Consider the following 21,690-nt stretch of genomic DNA (forward strand, 5'->3'; position numbering starts at 1 on the left):
AAAAGTGCATGCCTTCATTTTGTAGGGTCTTTATTGTACATTTGTTGAAAGATAGTCCCAACTTTATCCTTGGACATTTTGTCCAAGTTTTAGAGTAGTCCTAGTTTTATCCTTGGATATTTTGTCCAAGTTTTAGAGTAGTCCTAGTTTTATCCTTGGACAATTTGTCCAAGTTTTGGATTAGTCCTAGTTTTATCCTTGGACAATTTGTCCAAGTTTTGGATTAGTCCTAGTTTTATGCTTGGACAATTTGTCCAAGTTTTGGACTAGCCTTTGATCCGAGTTTTATGTTTAGGGCAAAAGTCAGAGCTTTGTGTAGATTGTGTTGTCCGAACTTTAGTCCCTAGTCTATATATATATGTTGTATAGGATTAGGGCAAAGAGAGAAAAACACAAAAAAAAAAAAACGCAGGCAAGAACGAGAGAAAGAAAGAAGCTTGGTGCACCTCTCCAGAGAGACTATGTGTTAGTGAGAGAAAGCTAGGTTTAGATCTTTGTGATCTAAACCAGCTTGTAGATGATGTATACTCCTTTAGTTTGTGTAATCTGTGATGACTGATTCATAATAAAGGGTTCATCTTCTATATCTTTCTATCTTGTTCATCATATTTTGTTCTTCATGTCTTGAATCAAGTGCAATGTTTGATGTTCGTCATCGATCGATCTGGTTGCTTTCACAGTGGTATCAGAGCATGGTTACCGATTCAGAATGGTCTAACCGCCTTCTGAATCACCATTGCTCTTGATTTGATGTTTGTTTCCGCCAAACATCTTGAAGACTTGAAGATTTTGCAGAAAAGTTGAAGAAAATGAAGCTGTTCGTGGTTGTTTTGTTCTCCAAGTTGTTGCAGATATGAGGTTTGATCCAAAAATTGCTCTGTCCGAGTTTTTCTTAGTGTTAAACTTGTCTGAGTTTTAAAACTCTGTGTTTGTTGTTTACGGGGTTTTGGTGAACTAGTGTGAAGTCACACTAGGGAGATAGTCCGGAGACTTGCTTCTGAGCTTAATTCCGAGTTTTAAACTCTTTATTGGTCCAAGTTTAAAACTCTTTCTTAGTTGTCCAAGTTTTAAACTCTTTCTTGGTCCAAGTTTAAAACTCTTTCTTAGTTGTCCGAGTTTTAAACTCTTTCTTGGTCCAAGTTTAAAACTCTTTATTAGTTGTCCGAGTTTTAAACTCTTTCTTGGTCCAAGTTTAAAACTCTTTCTTAGTTGTCCAAGTTTTAAACTCTTTCTTGGTCCAAGTTTAAAACTCTTTCTTAGTTGTCCAAGTTTTAAACTCTTTCTTGGTCCAAGTTTAAAACTCTTTCATGTTTCATAGTTGTCCAAGTTTAAAACTCTTTCTTGGTCCGAGTATAAGGTATTTTGGTCCGAGTATAAGGTATTTTGGTCCGAGTTTCTTCTTAGTCTATCTCCGAGTTTTCAGTACCAACTTTCAGGTCTGAGTTTTAGCAGGTCCGGATTTTAGTAATCAGTTTAGCAGGTTCGGGTTTTGCTTGGATTTGTTCCGAGTTTTTAATGATAGTGGGTATATTCCAAGTTTGTAATCTTCGATTTTACACCTGTTCTGAGTTTTCTCTGCATGTAAAGGGTCCAATTTGCTTGGTATTTGTCCGAGTAAATTTACTTGTTCCGAGTTTTCTCTGCATGCAAACAGGTTCGAGTCTTGAATGTTATGAATTTTAATCAGTTCCAAGATTCGGTTCAATTCCGAGTTTCTTTAACCGTATCCGAGTTTTGGTCAAGTTCAGTTCCGAGTTCTGTAAATCCATTCAGGTCCGAGTTTTTGGTCCAAATTCAGGTCCGGGTTTTAGTAACTATTCAGGTCCAAGTTTTTGGTCGATTTCAGATCCGAGTTTTGGTAAAATTCGGTTCCGAGTTATTCAAAACCAACTTTCAAAACCAATTTTGTTTGTTCCGAATTTCTTTGTACTCTAAGTATTGTTCCGATGATCTGATTTGAGGTTTCAAGAGCTTTCGGGTTTTACGAGTTCCGAATTTTCTAGAATTTCGGGTTACCTGGGGTACCGGATTTTTAGCTAAATTTAGAAGTTTGTGTTGTTCGGAAGTTTCGAGTTGTGCATGTTTTGAGTTTTTCTAGTTATTCCGGGTTACCTGGGGTACCGGATAACTAACTAAGAGTCAGAATTATGTGTAGTTTGGAAACTTGAAGTCAGTTTCGGATTATCGAAAAGTTTTATGGTACTTATGTTGTCCGGATCAAGTGAGGAGGTGAAGAGAATAAGACTTGCTTGGATTTTTGTATTGTTTACAAAGAAAAAGGGGGAGTAAAAATTTTGGAAATCCTATTTTCTTTGTAAACCAAAAGCTCGTAGTGCTACATCGAAACAAGTTCATGTTCACTATCTTTGAGATTAACTTAGTGTTAATATTACCGGTGGCGAAGTGTAACATGAAGCAAGTTAGAGCTAGTGTATGATTGAGTTTTGTCAAGTTTGTTCGAGGTTCAATCAAGTGTTGACGTGATGAAGCAAATTGTTTATTTGGCAACTAGTTGAAGGTCAAGCCTTTATCGTATGCCGGTTAGAGTAGAGAAGATTAGTCTTCTTGGTACCTCTTCCAAGTTGGTGACTGATCGGATTCTCAAAATAGGGGTTCTTACATTGAGGGGGAGATCAGAGACGAAAGTCAACGGGTAATTGGTGGATTTTGTGAAGATACGAGATTGGATCTTGAAGATTCGAGATGAAATGATTTCAGACACTCGGTTGAAGACTCTGATTAAGACGGTGGATGTACTTTTACAAAGTTAAGTTTGTTATTAACTTATCGAACTGAGCTTCATGTCTTTGCGGAATTTGATGTTTTTGATGTTAGGCATTGGAAATCCGATGTTTCGTTCTTCTACCGGTTAGGTTTAAAGATTGATGTATCGAACGATATTCCTACATACGGTTGTAGGTCGGTTCGCGTTAACTTGATTCGGGAGTAGTTTGAGGGGGAGGATCTACAGTGTTTGATGTTGGATTCTTCGGGTTTCTCAAAGCGGCCTTAAGTGATCGTCAGCAAGTCTTTGATTAGAAGGGTTGAAGATCACAGTGCTCTGCAAGAAAGATCAAGTCACAACCAAAGTTGAAAGCTGACATGATATCTTTAGTTAAAAGGGAGTCTCTAAGTGCAGTATCCGGTGATTGAAGATTATCGATGCCACACAGAACTGATGCAACAGTTAAGGGGGAGACTGTAAGTGCAGTGCCTGCCGGGTAACTGTCGCTTATCAGTTCCGGTCAACCAAAGCAGAAGTCCAAGTTAAAGTCAACCATAATGAAGAATTCAAGACCACATGAAGACCATGCATTGATCAAGGGGGAGTTGTTAATGCACTTTGGGTGAAAAGTGCATGCCTTCATTTTGTAGGGTCTTTATTGTACATTTGTTGAAAGATAGTCCCAACTTTATCCTTGGACATTTTGTCCAAGTTTTAGAGTAGTCCTAGTTTTATCCTTGGACATTTTGTCCAAGTTTTAGAGTAGTCCTAGTTTTATCCTTGGACAATTTTTCCAAGTTTTGGATTAGTCCTAGTTTTATCCTTGGACAATTTGTCCAAGTTTTGGATTAGTCCTAGTTTTATCCTTGGACAATTTGTCCAAGTTTTGGACTAGCCTTTGGTCTGAGTTTTATGTTTAGGGCAAAAGTCAGAGCTTTGTGTAGATTGTGTTGTCCGAACTTTAGTCCCTAGTCCATATATATGTGTTGTATAGGATTAGGGCAAAGAGAGAAAAACACAGAAAAAAAAAACACAGGCAAGAACGAGAGAAAGAAAGAAGCTTTGTGCACCTCTCCAGAGAGACTATGTGTTAGTGAGAGAAAGCTAGGTTTAGATCTTTGTGATCTAAACCAGCTTGTAGATGATGTATACTCCTTTGGTTTGTGTAATCTGTGATGACTGATTCATAATAAAGGGTTCATCTTCTATATCTTTCTATCTTGTTCATCATATTTTGTTCTTCATGTCTTGAATCAAGTGCAATGTTTGATGTTCGTCATCGATCCGGTGCTTTAACAAAAAGATGTTGAGAGATGATATTGGTGTTATTGAATGTTAATGGCAGATTAGGGTTTGCGAATGAAAGAGATGATGTTCGTATTATCGAATTGGTAACGTTATCTGTTGATCATACATACATATATACATGACGGTTGAATAATTAACCGCCACAAATAATAATAATAATAATAATAACAATACTATAGATAAATAACTAAGCCTGAAATAAACATTAACATATTACTGCATGATTATATGTAAATATCTAGCTTAATATCCTAATATTCCCTCCCGTAAGCTAGATATCGGCAACATGCAGGAGTTCCTTCAGGCGAAGAAAATCCTTAGGCTGCAGTGCCTTTGTAAGTATATCGGCAACTTGCTCCTTCGTAGTGCAGAACCTTACTTCCACTTTGTCTTTCTTAATTAGATCACGTATGAAATGGTACTTCACTCTAATGTGTTTACTTTTCCCGTGATATACCGGATCTTTGGCTAAACAAATGGTTGACTTGTTATCACAGAGGTTACAGGAGGACTATCCATATTTATTTTGAGTTCATTGAGAATTCCTTTCATCCATATTCCTTGACATCCTGCAAGTGATAGAGCAATATATCCCGCTTCAGTCGAAGATAGTGCAACAACCTTTTGTTTCTTGGATTGCCATGCTATTGCTCCCGAACCCAAGTGGAATAGGTAACCGGATGTACTTTTGCTGTCATCTATATTTCCGGCATAATCACTGTCGCTGAAACTGATTAACTTCCCTTTACTTCCTTTTGAATATACAATCCCATGATTTATTGTCCCTTTTATGTATCTTAAGATTCGTTTACCTGCTTCCCAGTGACTTCTTTTTGGCTTCTCCATGAACCTACTTATTTTACTAACCGCAAACATAATATCCGGTCAAGTATTTGTTAAATACATAAGACCTCCCGCTAAACTTCTATATAAATTTTCATTTACCTCGGCTTCAAAATCATTCTTCGAGAGTCGTTCACCATATTCCATAGGTGTGGATATTATATTACATTTTTTCATATTGAACTTCTTGAGTAAACCTTTTGCATATTTTTGCTAAGATAATACCACATTTCCTTCTTTATATTTAACTTCCATCCCCAAGAAGTAATGAAGCACTCCCAAGTCCGTCATTTCAAACACTTTCTTCATTGAATCTTTGAATTGATTTATCATGTGCAGAGAATCACTAGCTATTATAAGGTCGTCAACATATAAGCAGATCACCATTGTAGAAATTTATGTGTTCTTAATAAATAGTGTATGTTCATACACACATTTCTTGAAAGCGTTTGTTTCGAAAAATTTTTCTATCTTGGTATACCATGCCCTTGGAGCTTGTTTAAGACCATATAAAGCTTTCTTGAGTTGACATACCTTCTGTTCCTCTCCCAATTTGATGTATCCTTCCGGTTGCTCGATATACACTCGTTCATTTAGGTCTCCATTTAAAAATGTCGTTTTGACATCCATTTGATGTAGGTACCACTTGTTTCGAGCCGCCAATGCTAGTATTAACCTTACCGTGTCAAAGCGTATAACTGGTGCAAACACTTCTTGATAGTCCACTCCATATTTCTGATTGTAGCCTTTAACTACCAATCTTGCTTTGTACTTGTCTACATTTCCATGTTCATGGTATTTGGTTTTGTAGATCCATTTAACTCCAATGGGCTTTTGATCCTTTGGAGGATCAACTAATTCCCATGTATCATTTTTCTTTATTGATTCCATTTCCCTATCCATCGCTTCTCTCCACCTCATTTCTTTGTTGGCTTCTTTGTATGTGATTGGATCCGCATCAGCATATAATACAAAATTTGTCATGTCTTCGGCAGTTTGTTGATAGTTATATAAATCTTCTACTTGTTCCGGTGAGAACAGTTCGGAATTGGCATATAAATCGACTAGACTTTTAGTTCTCATTTCTGCATTCTCCGAGGAAGTTGACGACGAAGAATCTGCACCCTCATCATTCTGGCTTTCTTCCATTGTTTCTTCGTCATTGATCTCACCGCCGTGATGACCATTTTCGGGTACATTAGGTTCATTAGCCTGAACTTCTATTTCCTCTTCATTCTCTATGATACTAGTGTCCGGGAAGTTCAGTTGAACACTTGTATCATTCTGCTGATCATTCGATTCTTTCCGGTCTTGATTTTCATCGAATACCACATCTCGGCTGATAATAGTTTTGTTGTTTATTGGATCATATAGCTTGTAGGCTTTGCTTGCTTCACTGTAACCTATCATAATTGCCTTCTCCATTTTGTCATCAAGTTTCCCTCGGTGTTGTTTTGGAATATGAGAATAAGCTACACAACCAAAAATTCTTAAGTGTGAAACGTTGGGTTTTCTTCCACTCCAAGCTTCTTGAGGAGTTATATTTTGCACTCCTTTTGTTGTTGCTCGATTAATGAGGTAAGTAGCACATGGTACTGCTTCAGCCCAATAAACGTGTGATAATCTTTTCATTTTCATCATACTACGACTGAGTTCCATGAGAGTTCTATTTTTTCGTTCCGCTACACCATTCTGCTGGGGTGTGTAGCTAGTAGTGAGTTGATGATGTATGCCATTGTCTTTAAGAAAATTTTGAAACTCATGTCCACAATATTCTCCTCCCCTATCAGTGCGTATAGTTTTTATCTTGGTATCTGCTTGATTCTCCGCCATCCTCTTGAAAATCTTGAATTTTAACAAAGCATCCGATTTTAATTTTAGAAAACACACCCAAGTTTTTCTTGAGAAATCATCTATAAATGTGATGAAGTATCTACATCCACTTATAGATGCAGTTCTCATTGGACCACATATGTCGGAATGAACTAATTGCAAGGGTTTTGTGGCGTGCCATGTAGCTTGTTTAGGGAATGCTTTTCGTGCGTGTTTACCAAACAAACAACCCTCACATATATTATGCGCTGATTTGGCAGCCGTCTTGGGTAGCCCCTTCACTACTTCCTTTGCCCCCATATTGTGTATTGTTTCAAAATTTATGTGTCCATATCGACGATGCCACAGGACTGAAATATCTTGAGTCATTACATTGCATACTCTCGGGGTGACATCATAGGCTAAGTTCAATGGAAACATTTTATTTCCTGTCATTCGAACCGAACCTACATGTTTTCCAGTAGGATCCTTAATAACACATTCATGGTTGAGAAAATTTATCTCATAACCCTTCTGCACTAATTGCTCCACGCTTAGTAAATTATGTTTTAAACCTTCAACATAAAAAACGTTGGGAACTCTCTTCTCTATTCCTCTTACTTTGATGGCCACATCACCACTTCCTAATACATTGAGCCTCTTATCATCTCCGGTTCTTACTTCCTTCTTCTCCTCGGATTCATTTAGTGAAATAAACAGATCTTTGTTACCGGTCATATGATTGCTACAACCACTGTCTAAATACCAGCAATCCTCTTTTGTTATCTCTTCTACATTAAATATCATAAATAGCGTCTCATCATTACCATCTTCGGACTCTTCTTCATGTAACAGAGCATTGTTGCTCTTATCGTGCTCTTCATTCCTTTGACAAAAACGTGCTGTGTGACCCAATTTTTGACAATTGTAACATCGAATTTGGCCGCTAAATCTTCCTCGTCCTCTACCTCTTCCTCTTCCATTGAAATTTGATCTAAATGATCTCGATCTATTTTGACTTGTGCCTTGCATTTGAAATGCTTGTTCTACAGGGGATTCATCATATTGTTTCAATCTAAGTTCATACGATTGCAGGATCCCTAATAATTCTTCAGTGGACATGGTTGTCATTTCTTTCGATTCCTCTACGGCTACTACCACAGATTCGTACTTTCTTGTTAAACTACGAAGAATTTTCTCAACGATCCGTTGTTCCGTAATGTTTTCTTCATTTAATCTTAATTGGTTCACTATAACAGTGGTTCTGTTTATGTATTCTTCTATAGATTCACTATCTTTCATTCGTAATGCATCAAACTCACATCGTAGGGTTTGTAATTTTACCGTTTTGACTCTTTGCTCTCCCCTGTAAGCCTTGTGAAGAATATTCCACGCTTCTTTTGACGTTTTGCTTGTTGCAATTCGTTCAAATACTGTCTCGCTTACTGCCTGGAATATAATGTGAAGGGCCTTCTTGTCTTTCTTAACTTTCTCCCTGTGAGTATTCTGATCGTTTTCGGATGCCCCTGCCGCTAATTGGTTATATCCTTCTTCTACATTGGTCCACAGATCTTGAGATTCTAATAGAACCTTCATTTGTATGTGCCAATGATAGTAATTTTGTCCCAACAGTTTAGGGATCTGGGTTTGAATTCCGCCGTTTGTGGTTGTCATTTGTAACGAAGAGAAATTGATACGTGTTTGCAGTGATTTGAAATATTTACAATTATGGATCGTTGTGGCTCTGATGCCACTTTATTGAATGTTAATGGCAGATTAGGGTTTGCGAATGAAAGAGATGATGTTCGTATTATCGAATTGGTAACGCTATCTGTTGATCATACATACATATATACATGACGGTTGAATAAGTAACCGCCACAAATAATAATAATAACAATACTATAGATAAATAACTAAGACTGAAATAAACATTAACATATTACTGCATGATTATATGTAAATATCTAGCTTAATATCCTAATAGGTGTTGAATGGTGATTGAACTACTTGATCACCTACATATTTCATATGAGTCTGAAAGCACGAGTCAACCATCATGAAAGTCCTACAGGTAATTACACAATAAAACACATAAAGAGTCATTTTTTTTTGCTTATATTAAAAGTCATCACTTTCAGCAGATTACATGGGAAGCGTTGAGGATATTAACAATGTTGAGACCGAACGTAACAGCAGCCTTATGTGAATGAAGCTGCAAGATACAAGGTAAAAAATTATACCAGTTTGGTATACATGTACATATAGTCAACCATTTAACATCAACTAATAGATTCAGTATGCCCTTTCCATTGGTAAAATTACAAACTTTTCTTCTTTGTCGATGTCCTATAGGTTGTCGCTATGGTATTTATAACCCAATTCTTGGGCTAGAACTTTCTTTTTTATCTTTTTTTTTGTATGAGGTATGAGCATCATGTTGGGTAAGTTAGAAGCCATAGGAACAAAATATGAGTAATAATTCATTAACCTACTATCATATTTGTTAAAGATTGCATGTTGAAAGTTATGTGAAAGACTCAAGTTCTGTTTATTCTATTTACTTTTTAATTCGCTGGCTACTGGGTATCTTCCGAAGTTCGAAGTGTTTAAATGGTATTGAAAAGTTATAACCTTGATAGCTTTATGTTGACGAATTAATTGCTGTTTACTTACATTCAAATATTTTGATAGATATAGCTCTATAATGAAATTTTAGTTTTGCAAGTGGCCCGTTTGAAATGTGGTGTAGCCTTGCATGGTAATATTTTTGAGCAAAGAACCCAATTTGCGTTGGTGAATCTTCGAACCAAACGCACCCTTAGCTTATCACATATTTCCTTACAATATTTAATTTTGGATTTGCATTTTCTAACTGATCTTGAATAATTAATCCTTATATTCGATAAATGTAGGTCCGGCTAGGGGAGGATCTAGTCGCCTAATCCTTGTGTACAAACCAACCCGGTTGTGTGGAATCCAACCGGGAAAGCAAACCGAGATAAAAACACGAAACAGAAAGAGTCAACGTTTAAATGCAAGTGTATTGAATATCAACTGAGTTTCGGTACAATATGATCTAACAAGAAATATAATAGAAACTCTTTGATACACACACTATGCTTTCTCTCTAGTTTTCACTCAGTTCTGTCTCCCACTTGTCTCTGTTTCTGTCTACTGTCTGTGTTATATATGTGAATGTTCGGCGAAGCTTGCAAGTGACGAAGCTGAGGCGACGAACCTTCAAGAGTGATGACGAACCTTCTGCTGCCGACGAAGGAATGAGTGGGGAAGGTTAAAGTTCCCCACACATTATCTTTGACGAACCTTGAAAGGCTCCTCATGTATGTTCATGAGGAAGGTTAACCTTCCTCACTTTGAATCTTCATCAAAGTTCGTCATAAATGTAAAGTCTTCTCATGAGATCATCATGATGTCATCATGACATCATCATGGTGATGTCATGATGATGTGTCGGCGGGAACGGTTTGCGGCTCTCCGTGCTTCGCGTGTCGAACTATGGGGCGCACGACGGAGGAATGTCGTGACGTCGGGCTTGAGCCGAACCTAACCGAGTTGAACCGAACCGAATCGAACCGAGTCGAGTCACGTCCACATAAAGTGTACCAACAAACTCCCCCTTGGACGCTACTCGTGATGGTTCATCTTCCATGTCTTTCATGTCGGAGGATCTTCAAGGTCTTCACGTGTTGTAAGTAGAAAGTGTATTAAAAAACTCCCGCTTTTATCTAGGAAGTGTATCAATAAACTCCCCCTTTGATTATGCTCGTGAATCATTTGATTTTCAAAACTTGAGATCCTTGTGGAGTTGATGATTGGTCAGCGGCAACTCGATCATCTTTATCATTTAAGTGCTTTCACGTCATGTCTTCATTCTGAAGCTTATCATCGAACATGTTCTCTTCTCCTTCAGCATCTGCACATGCAAGAAAGCTAAACGTGTAATGAGAACAAACGATTGGAATATAGTTAACATTTAAACAAATGACACACGTGACCATGTTTTCAACTACCGTCCGACAATTTGAAAGTTTAACAAATTGTTCAATTTTAGTCTTTAACTTTCAAAAATTTGTAAATTTCGACCGATTATGAAGATTTAGTCGATTTGGTTTTCGTTCAGGTTTCAGGTAACGAAGACTCGAGATCCAACATCGTACAATCGAAAATAAGATAGAAGAAAAATCTTTTTGGCTTTTATAAAGTTTATATTAAAACACACCTAAAATCTTTTTGGTATTTTGAATATTTGAAATGTAAAGACTGATAGCAGTAAATAAATATATACAAAGATGAAGAAACTGGAAGCATTAAATAAATATTTACAGACATTCTTTTTGCTAGTTTCGAGGGTAAGAACGGTCACGCCAAAACGCTCTTTTTGTTCAATTAGTTAATATTTAGATAAGCATCCTATAACGATTATCGGTATTGTTGTCCACATAAGCTCAACTTATCAGATGTAATCATGGCGAGGGGATATGTTAAGGTATGATTTATACTTACCGACCGGTGTTCATCCACACACGACACATTCCCGTATCAAGGTATGCACGAGGGTTCATCTTAAAGGTGAGTATACCGATTATCATCTGTTTGACCGTATATGAAAATGTGAGAAACTCACTTATTTTGATTGAAAACAAGCCCTATGTGATAGAATCACTTATTGATGAGGAACTTGATTTTGATGCATGAAGGGCACAAGAGCAAGTCCGTGAACAGGTCAGTACTTTCGTACAGCAAAGAGACGAACTTGACTCCCGGATAAATGTGACATATTATCACTTATTTTGATGGACATGTGATTGTTTATCACTTATTGAGGTCGAATGCAACATTTACACGTATGTATAGTATCATGGAAGATCTAGACTTCGTCTCCGTTTGTTTCGGTAAAAGAAACAACCATGATACCCAGATGATAAACAGCATAAAGACCACATATCTCAGAACCTCGGCAATCTCTCAAACGAAATTTCTGTACAAAGACCATATGCCAATGTGCGGTTCCCACCTGGTCTTCAGTCGATTTAAGTTTATATCACCCTGCACACTTTAAAATGATTGTGAGCCTACCGATACACCTTATATAGAGCTGCTTAACATATTTTTCATTTAAGGGTTAAAGAGGTTTAGACAGAGTGCTGATTTACTATCATTTTCTCTTTTGCTCGCCAGGAAACTCATTTTTGTTTTTCTATTGTTTTGGTGTTTTGAAATTTTTTGATGTTTTTGGATTTTCAAATTTTGGATTTACTCCCCCTAAAATCAATAAACTAAGATAAATTTAAAAGACACAAAGGTATTTACAAAAACGATTTCCCGATGTCGGATTAACTCATGTTTTACCTCAATGTCGTTTACCAAACTTAGTTTTCATCGGAATTGATTTATCAAATTTTTGGTAGAATCAGTTGGCATGTCGGTAAGCGGTGCGGACCATGACAAAGTTGACGAGTTTCATAGTGAAACAGTCACGTGTGAGGTGATATTTGAGTTCAACGTGTCAGGTCAAAGAGTGCTGTACGAGATGATAATAATTCATAAAGCAGCTTAAACATCAACAAGTATAGGAGAGATTTGAAATTTAAAACCGTATCCTGCAACTGCTTCGTGCATTGTAAGGAATCTGAGTGCTCTCCCAAACTGGATATCCACCCAGTGTAGACTTCAAAGTCAATTTATCAGCTACTTCAATTAATCGAGAAATCTCTTCACAACAACAAGATCATAGACCTCTGGGTCCGGCTGGTCTTCCACATTGCACCAGCGAAGGTCTTTGTCTTTCTCTTTGAGAAGTAGTGTGCGGTTGTTCAATCCACGCCAAGGCATCCGCACACCAGGTTGGTTTGTTCAACAAACACATATTCTTGAATCACACCGTAGAGAAAAGTACACTACACGTTCATCTTGTGGACTTTGAACTTGTTGTGAAAGATAAATCCATGAATCTTCAAAAAGCTTCAGACTTGCTGCAGGTGCATACTTTTCATTTGAAATCTATCATGTTGACCCGATCAAAAACCATAACAACTAAATTTTGGCACATATTTCATCTTGTCGAATTTTTCAACTTCATTCAACCACATTCTTTCATCAGACATTTTTTTCTTCTTTTCTCCTCTCTCTATCGTAGGCAACAATATTCTCCTAGATGTAACAATATTTCGGAGCCTTATGTCGCCGATCTTGTACATGGATGCTCCACTATCAACAATCCTAAGACTATCAATAGTTCCTCCTGGAACATCCTGCACACTCATTCAGAGATTAGTTGGAGATGGAGACCCAAGCCTTCACAGACTTGGGTCGTCCGTCATCATCGAGAATTGTAACATCCATTTCCCGACGATTCGGAATTGATGTAGCTCCCCTTGAAACGGTTTCCGATTTTGGTTTCCAAATCTGTTTTTGTTTTTCATGTTTAACATTTGATTTAACAGATTTCGTTTGGACAACCTCCGATTTTAAAACCTTTTCAACATTTTTCCGTTGTTTCTTTATTTGTTTCACTTCTTGTTGTGTAACAAGACGAGGGTCCTGTCTTGGTGAAACAGATCTTTTATGGTAACTCTTACCACGGGGGCATCAACCTTTTCCTTTCCTTTTGTGAGATATGGACATTTTCTGACAATGTGCCCGTACTCACAACATTCAAAGCATGATCTCCGCTTAACAAACCTCGGAGTATCATAACTGTAAGAACTTGACGATGAACTTGGTGATCTTGAGGTACTTGGTCCTACATCACAACCGTTTGTGTGTTGTGTGTAATTGTTTTGACTGTTTCTTTTCAAAATTTTACTTTGTTTAACAAAATCCACGTTGTATTTGTTTTCGAAAGTTTCAATTTTATCCGTTCCCGTTGATTTCACAAAGTTCACCCTTTTGTTCTTCTTTTGGGTCTGTTTCTTTTGAACTTGAGTCGGTAATTTACCCTTTGGTTTGGTGTGATTTTGCTGAGCTTTCTCAGTTGGTAATCTTTGATTGCCATGTTGTTTTCGAACTTCAGCCTTTGGAATTGGCAGACATTGTGTTACCACAACGTGTGAAGCTGACTTTCCCAAAAACCTACTTGTCGAATCTTCAAAAACTTTACTGATTAAAGATTGATTTACATTCTTAATCGGAAAATCTTTGTCAGAATAGATTGTATTATCACCAACAAGAGTGTACAGCAAATTCACACTCTCAGACTCTTGTGAGGAAGTGGATGTGGACTCGACCAGAACAGTCTTATCAGGTTTTGCGGGAGGATCACATAGAATGTGATTCTCGAGAGGTATGTCATCTTCTTTGATACCCACATCAGACTAGGCTGAGTTAGTATCATCGGATTCATCATCAGAAGAATCAGCATCCTCAACAATAACCGGAGGATCCTGATTCTGTTCAGCAGAAGACACACATGTATCTGCTGACGCATCCGAATCTGATGATACTTCCTTCTTGTATCCAAGTCTGGTCGCAAATTCCTCAATGTCTAAAGGAACAGATGGTTCAAAATAAGTTCTATCCTCTTCATCAGGCATGGCATCATAATTGTGTCTCACAGGTGGTGGACATTTCTTATATCCAATGCATGTGACATCCCTTTTCTCTTTCTGAACATCAATGATGTGATCCAACACATAGCTAGAGCTTAAATAGCTGTCTAACTTGAGCCGGATCGCCTCACTTTCAGTTTTAACACAAGCCATTTCTTTTTGCATTATCTCAAAGCGATTGATATAGCAATTTATGTCCGTTTGTTTTCTTGAAACCAATTTTGTTAGCTCAATTTTATCCTTTTTTAATTTTTCAATAACCGATTTGAACTCCTTTTCATGGTTTTCATAAAACATGTTGGCTTCTGTGCACTTAGAAAGATCCACGATCAACTTTTGGTTGTGGATAAATGTCACATCATACTTGTTTTGCAAAGCCTCATGTTTGCTTTGCAAATCACACCACTTATCGTCCAGAGAAACATGTTTGTTTTGCAAGTCAAACAAGTTAGCTTTTAAAGCATCATGTTTGCTTTGCAACTCAGACATATTAGCATCTAAATCGGAACATTTAACACTTAAGCTAGCACAATTATCACAATTAACAACAGTAGGTTCATCGACACATACCTGACTGGAATCACTCTCAGATGTTGACCTTTCTGCATCACAATCAACAACCTCCCTTGATGATTCACGTTCAGATCCATCCTCGCTTGAACTTGAACTTGAAGTTGTAACATCTTCAACTAAAGTTGAAACGTCTTCAACTGAACTACTGTCTTGTTCAGAACTGTCATCGTTTCGCGATGATTCACCATTGCTGGCATCTTTGACAATTTTACCATAAAACGCCGTTTTTATTTTACTACAGTTCCTTGGATCAAGAGATGATGGTGCTACAGTAGAACGATGGCGCTGTGAAGCAACTGGTGGTAATGGATTTCCATTGTTCTGCCGATTAGTAACCCATGCCCATTGTTCTGCCATAATTCGAGGTGGTGTGGGAGATTCGGCCCATGATGGCGACAAACGCGTGTTTGTATACTTAATTTCCATATTAGATGCGGGTGCGGGAGATTCGGCCCATGACGGAGATAAACCCGTACTTCTATATTTGCTCTCTGCATTTGACGGAGTACCACACCAATTCGGATTCATTTTAAATGTCTATTGATGAAAACAAGGTGACGAAGGTTGTTAAGTTCGTCGTGTACACAACTGATGAATGTTATAAGGTCCGTCGATGGTCAAGTGTGACGAAGGAAGACAGGTTCTTCTGAGATACTTTTGACGAAGGTTATAAGGTTCGTCGTGTTATGTCTTCTTTTGACAAAGGTTGTATTGACGAAGTTTGGTGAGATACTTAGTGTGTGGGGAAGGTTGGAATGTATGGGGAAGGTTTTCTGCATGTGACGAAGGTGTAATGTTTGGTGAGATATTTCAAACAAACGTTATCTTCTTCTCCTGACACATTACACCAATTTTCAACTTTAAGCCATGCTTTTGTTCTTTTCAAAGTTCCTTTTTCATACCATCCCATCATCATCATGCTTTTGTACACAATAGTCAACTGAAAGTATTTTAATCATAAACACTTCAATATTTCATCAAAACAAAGATCAAACACAATAATATATGAAGAACACTTTGAATATGATGAAGTTTCCGGTAAACTTATGAGTTTTCCGGTGAACCGAAAAATTTCCGAATCACGATTTTGCTTGAAACTTCACTAAAAACCTTAACATATCATACTTAAAAGAGTTTTAAACAAGGTTTTGTATGGACTAACAACAAAAACACCAGAAATTTCGAAGTTATAAGCTGATTTTTCAGAAAATATGAACTTCAAGGAACCCGAAAAACACCCGAAAACAACTCGGTTTTAACAAGGAGAAGAGCCAAGGCTCTGATACCAGTTGTAGGTCCGGCTAGGGGAGGATCTAGTCGCCTAATCCTTGTGTACAAACCAACCTGGTTGTGCGGAATCCAACCGGGAAAGCAAACCAAGATAAAACACCAAACATAAAGATTCAACGTTTAAATGCAAGTGTATTGAATATCAACTGAGTTTCGGTACAATATGATCTAACAAGAAATATAATAGAAACACTTTGATACACACACTATGCTTTCTCTCTAGTTTTCACTCAGTTTTGTCTCCCACTTGTCTTTGTTTCTGTCTACTGTCTGTGTTATATATGTGAATGTTCGGCGAAGCTTGCAGGTGACGAAGCTTAGGCGATGAACCTTCAATAGTGATGCGAACCTTCTGCTGCCGACGAAGGAATGAGTGGGGAAGGTTAAAGTTCCCCACACATTATCTTTGACGAACCTTGAAAGGTTCCCCATGTATGTTCATGAGGAAGGTTAACCTTCCTCACTTTGAATCTTCATCAAAGTTCGTCATAAATGTAAAGTCTTCTCATGAGATCATCATGATGTCATCATGACATCATCATGGTGATGTCATGATGATGTGTCGGCGGGAACGGTTTGCGGCTCTCCGTGCTTCGCGTGTCGAACTCTGGGCGCACGACGGAAGAATGTCGTGACGTCGGGCTTGAGCCGAACCTAACCTAGTCGAACCGAACCGAATCGAACCGAGTCGAGTCGCATCCACATAAAGTGTACCAACAATAAACATACTTCTTTAGGCTTCACTTTAATTGAAAATTGACCTGTAGTTTCACTTATTACTACAGGTTAAGCTACATAAATACTAAGGTGTACCAAATAAACATGATTGGATACTTATTCATTTTGGATACTTGAAGTGGATGGTAAATTTTACAAGCAGGGTTGTCATTCCTTGTCATCAACATAAGGAATAAATTCGTTTCAACTGGTTTTGTTAAAAAGATTGCGCGAGTAGCCCAAGGTATGATTTCCCACCACCAAATTGTTGTATAATCTAGTTCAATGTGTTTAGTTAATTTCCATTTTCTTATACATGTTTTTTTTAATCAAGAACAATGAATTTGTTAATTTAAAAAATTTTAGATTTTTTTGAATCAATACTAATCCTTGTTTATATGGTTGATGATGGCAGGGTAGGGTAGATATCATGACAAACTTTGGAGCTAAGTTCTAAGACAGTGAAATTCTCACCAAAACGACACTCATCGTGTAATCATTTGGAATTTGGAATGTTACTTATTAAACAATGTTTTGCTTACATTTGAATTATGTTTTGGCTCGAACTTATTGTTGAAGTTATAGTAGTATGATTTCCACGTTTACAATTTTATCGAACTTTTATTTTATATTTAATGTTGTAAATAATGTGATTTTTGAGCAAAGTTATGTGCCACTAAAAATTGTATATATATTTAACTAGAAATAATTGAAATCATTGAAACTAGTATGGATATGTAATTATAATTACCTTTTAAAGGCACAAAAGTCTTTTACATTGTGGCAAAAGAAAGTGCCACTAAAAACCCAAAAACTTTGTGAGTCAGATCAAAAAAGTTCCACTAAAAATATTAAAAAACTACCACTAAAACCCCCAAAAACTTTGTGCCCCATATTGAAAAAGTGCCACTAAAAGGATTTAGCGTCAGCGCTTCTAGTGGCACTTTTTTTGTGTGCCGCTCATTCTTATAGAGGCCTTTAGTGGCTCTGTTTAGTTTTTTGGTGGCACTTTTGTATGTCACTAAATGGTATTTTTTTTTTTGTAGTGATTGTACCTTATGCAAGCCTACAAAACAATTATCTTAGAAAACGGGATGTTGGACTTTCCAAGGGCAACCCATTTTATCAAAATTGACCACTCTATTGGTTGATTATAACTTTTGTGTCACAAGTTATCCAATTTAATGTGGAAAATTAAGTATAATAGTAATTTATCTTAATTCGGTTTAACAGTTTCTTTAATATAAAATAACAATTATTCTCATATTTCTTGTGTTTTGATTTCTTATGAGAAACAACAAAATATATTTCTATTTTTCACAATTTAAATTTTTAAGCCAAATAACTAGGGGCGTTCAAAAATACTTATATTGTATCCATAAATCCAATCCCAAACTTTTGAAAATTTAATTTTTATTTTATATCGGATGTCCGAAAATGTTCGAAAATTTATATTCGGATATCCGAAATAATATCTGATTCTGAATAATAAAAAATAAGAATTAAATAAAAAATTGGATATTCAGATTTCTGATTCACTATTCGACCGGAGATCAGAAATTTTGGATATGGACGTGGATAGTGAAATCTGGTATCCAAAAATTTTGGATATCTGAATTTTCGGATATCCGGTTTTGAACACCCCTACAAATAACAATTACTTATAGCTATCTATTATACCTACAAGTAATTTGGTAGGAGCATGATTGATGTGTGTAAAATGCAACATATAAATTACATCAAATGAGGCATAAAACTAACCCTTTTTAAGTACTAATGTTGGAAAAAGTGTGCTTTTGTCTTCCTTTTGTATTTTCAGGGTTAAAAGAGCTTAAATGAACAAAAGAAGCAAAAATGCAGCCAAATCCAACATAAATACAAAGAAAAGGAAGAAACGTGGCATGCCCGACTCCTAGACAGCATCTCCCAAAGCAAAAACAAGAAGAAAGCTGAGCATGGGGCTGTGCCCAGCTGAGCATGGGGTTGTGCCCAGCTGAACACGGGGCAGTGTCCAGCGGACACGGGGTGTGTCCAGCTCAACACGGGGGCGTGTCCAGCGGACACGGGGCCGTGCTCAGCGAGCACGGGGCAGTGTCCAGGATGGTCAGCCCTGGCACAAAAGACAAAGTGGTAGAAGCTTCTATTGCCCACCACGGGGCCGTGCCCAGCGGACACGGGGGCGTGGTCAGAGTGCTGCAGGTGCATTTATTGTAATTCTGAATTACAATTAATGAAGAGAGAGAGTGTCAGACGGGCACGGGGGCGTGTCCAGCGGACACGGGGCCGTGCCCAGGCTTCTGTTCAGCCTATAAATAGGAGTGCTTGGCTTCATTTCAACTCATCCCTTGGCACACCACCTCTCTCACACTTCATCCACCACCCATCACCACCATAACACCATCATCCACCACCATCATCCATTGTCCATCGTAGAGTGTGTGAGTCGTCTCGGGATCCAAGATTGATCGTAAGAGTTCTTGACAATCAAGGCCATGTTTGCCTAAGTCTCTTACATCACTTGGTGAAGACAAGTGTTTAGTATAATACTTTTTATTTTTAATCTTTTGCACTTTTTATTTGGTTTTGTATTAATGACTTTAATAACTAGTTACTTATGTTGAAGGTGATCTTTCCTTATCGTTTGTCCGTGGTGTCTTGGCATTATTTTACTGTCTATATAAAATAAAAGATTTTCACCATTCATATCTCCACGGTCTATATGGAGGTATGTTGGCTACCTGGTCGGGGGTTAAGGGAACGGTTTGGTAAGGGTCTTGCCCTTGTTCAGCGTTTAGAGGTCCTGCTTGGGACCTGGGTCAAATTTAGTAGGATCTCCTTCAATGCCCATAGGTATTGGATGGCGGGGATCCAAACTCTTTGACCCCCTCATAAGCTAACTACTATTAATACTATAACCCGGCTATTTAGGACTGTATCCCTGCTGACTCAGACTACTTAGCCGAGGGTAACGTCACCGCCAAAAGCGGGGCCTACCATAATTTGCATTAATAACTTAATTCATTATCTTTCAATAATCCGACCCTTTAGGATTGTATCCTTGCTGACTCAAACTACTGGGTTGAGGGTAACGTCGCCTTCAAAAGAGGGGCCTACTACAATAACTAAGATAATCTCTTAAACAAGTGCAAAAGTGCGAAAATAATCAAAGGTTATACTAATACACGTGTCGGATCCAAGTGATTCATCTTGTCTATCTGTTTTTATTTTATTTTCTTTTTCAGCATTTAGTTAGTTTTTATTTTTCTTAGTTTAAAACAATTTTCTAACTTTTTGATTTGATTAGACGTTGAGGATAAACCGGTATTAAAAGCTCTTGTGTCCTTGGACGACCTCGGTATCTTACCAACACTATACTACGTCCACGATGGGTGCACTTGCCCATATGTGTGTTTAGTGTTAGTGAATATCGTGTTTTATAAATTTAAAACTTGGATAAAAGTGTAAAAAGGGCTTAATTATATATTAAAAACATATACACACTGACACGCATCAAGTTTTTGGCGCCGTTGCCGGGGAACACAAGGATTTTAAGAAAGCTTAAAATCGACGGCCTAATCAGTTTTTCAAAACCTTTTCAAGACGCGCGCATTTTTTTCTGCATTTTAGTTTAGTTTTGCATTTACAGTAGCTTGAACACGGGGCCGTGCTCGCTGAACACGCCCCCGTGCTGCATATTTTTAGAGTAGATACCCAGATACAGAGTCTGACCACGGGGCCGTGTTCACTCAACACGCCCCCGTGCTCAACGTGACCAGTTAATTTAATTAAAACGCCCAGATACAGTCCCTGAACACGGGGCCGTGTTCACCCAACACGGGGCCGTGTCCAGCTTCTGTTTCCGTCTTATTTTTGTTTTCTGGTCCCGAGACTCAGTTGTGGTCTGTTGAGTGATTCTTATGGATCAATACTCAAGAGGTTACAACTACACCTATGATGAGGATGATTATAGGGGTAATTATTGCACTAATTGTCGTAACACACGCTCGGTTCAATATAATACTTCATATCAACCATCCAATTCATACAATCATTATGAGGAGCCCAGGTACGAGCCATCAACTTCATACACATCCTATGAAGACCAAAGGTATGAACCTCCTTCCTCATATTCATATTTTGATGAACCAAGGTATGAGCCTTCATACTCATACTTTGAAGATTCAACATATGAGCCACCACCTTCATACACTTATTATGAGGAACCATGGCGTGAACAACCCACCTCATGTGAGTACTATGAAGAACAAAGTTTCGACCCTTATCCATCATACACTTACAATGAAGAACAATGGTGTGAACCATCTACTTCATATGAGTACTATGAGGAACCAAGGATCGAACAACCGGATTCAAGCTTTGAGGATCCAAATTCTTTCAATCTCACCGAAGTAACCAATAGGATATTGGAACACATTAAAACTATCGAACGTTGCATAAAAGAATCTCGCGCAAGGGAAGAGGAATCCCGCGCAAGAGAAGAATTAAATTTTAATAATAACGTAGAGATAGTTGAAAATGTAAAAATGGAAGAACAAGAAAGTGAAAAACAGACACATGAGTTAAACAACGAAAATGGTGAGTCCGATAATGTTGAAATTCAAGAAGAGTCTAATTTAGATGAAATTATTCTCTTGTCACCTACTTTCGAAAACCATTGTTTAATAACCCCTCATGCCAAGTTTTTAAAAGAGTTAAACACTAGTGCTAAAATCAAAGAAATGGTAAGTGTTAAGTTAACTAATGATCAAACCTCGCTAATAAAGGAAGATCCTTTTGAAATTAACATCACACCGGTTCCATGTTTCTTTCAAAATTCGTTTATTAGTAATA

The sequence above is a fragment of the Helianthus annuus genome, chromosome 4 (assembly GCF_002127325.2).
Source record: "Helianthus annuus cultivar XRQ/B chromosome 4, HanXRQr2.0-SUNRISE, whole genome shotgun sequence".
In the NCBI taxonomy this organism is placed as follows: Eukaryota; Viridiplantae; Streptophyta; class Magnoliopsida; order Asterales; family Asteraceae; genus Helianthus; species Helianthus annuus.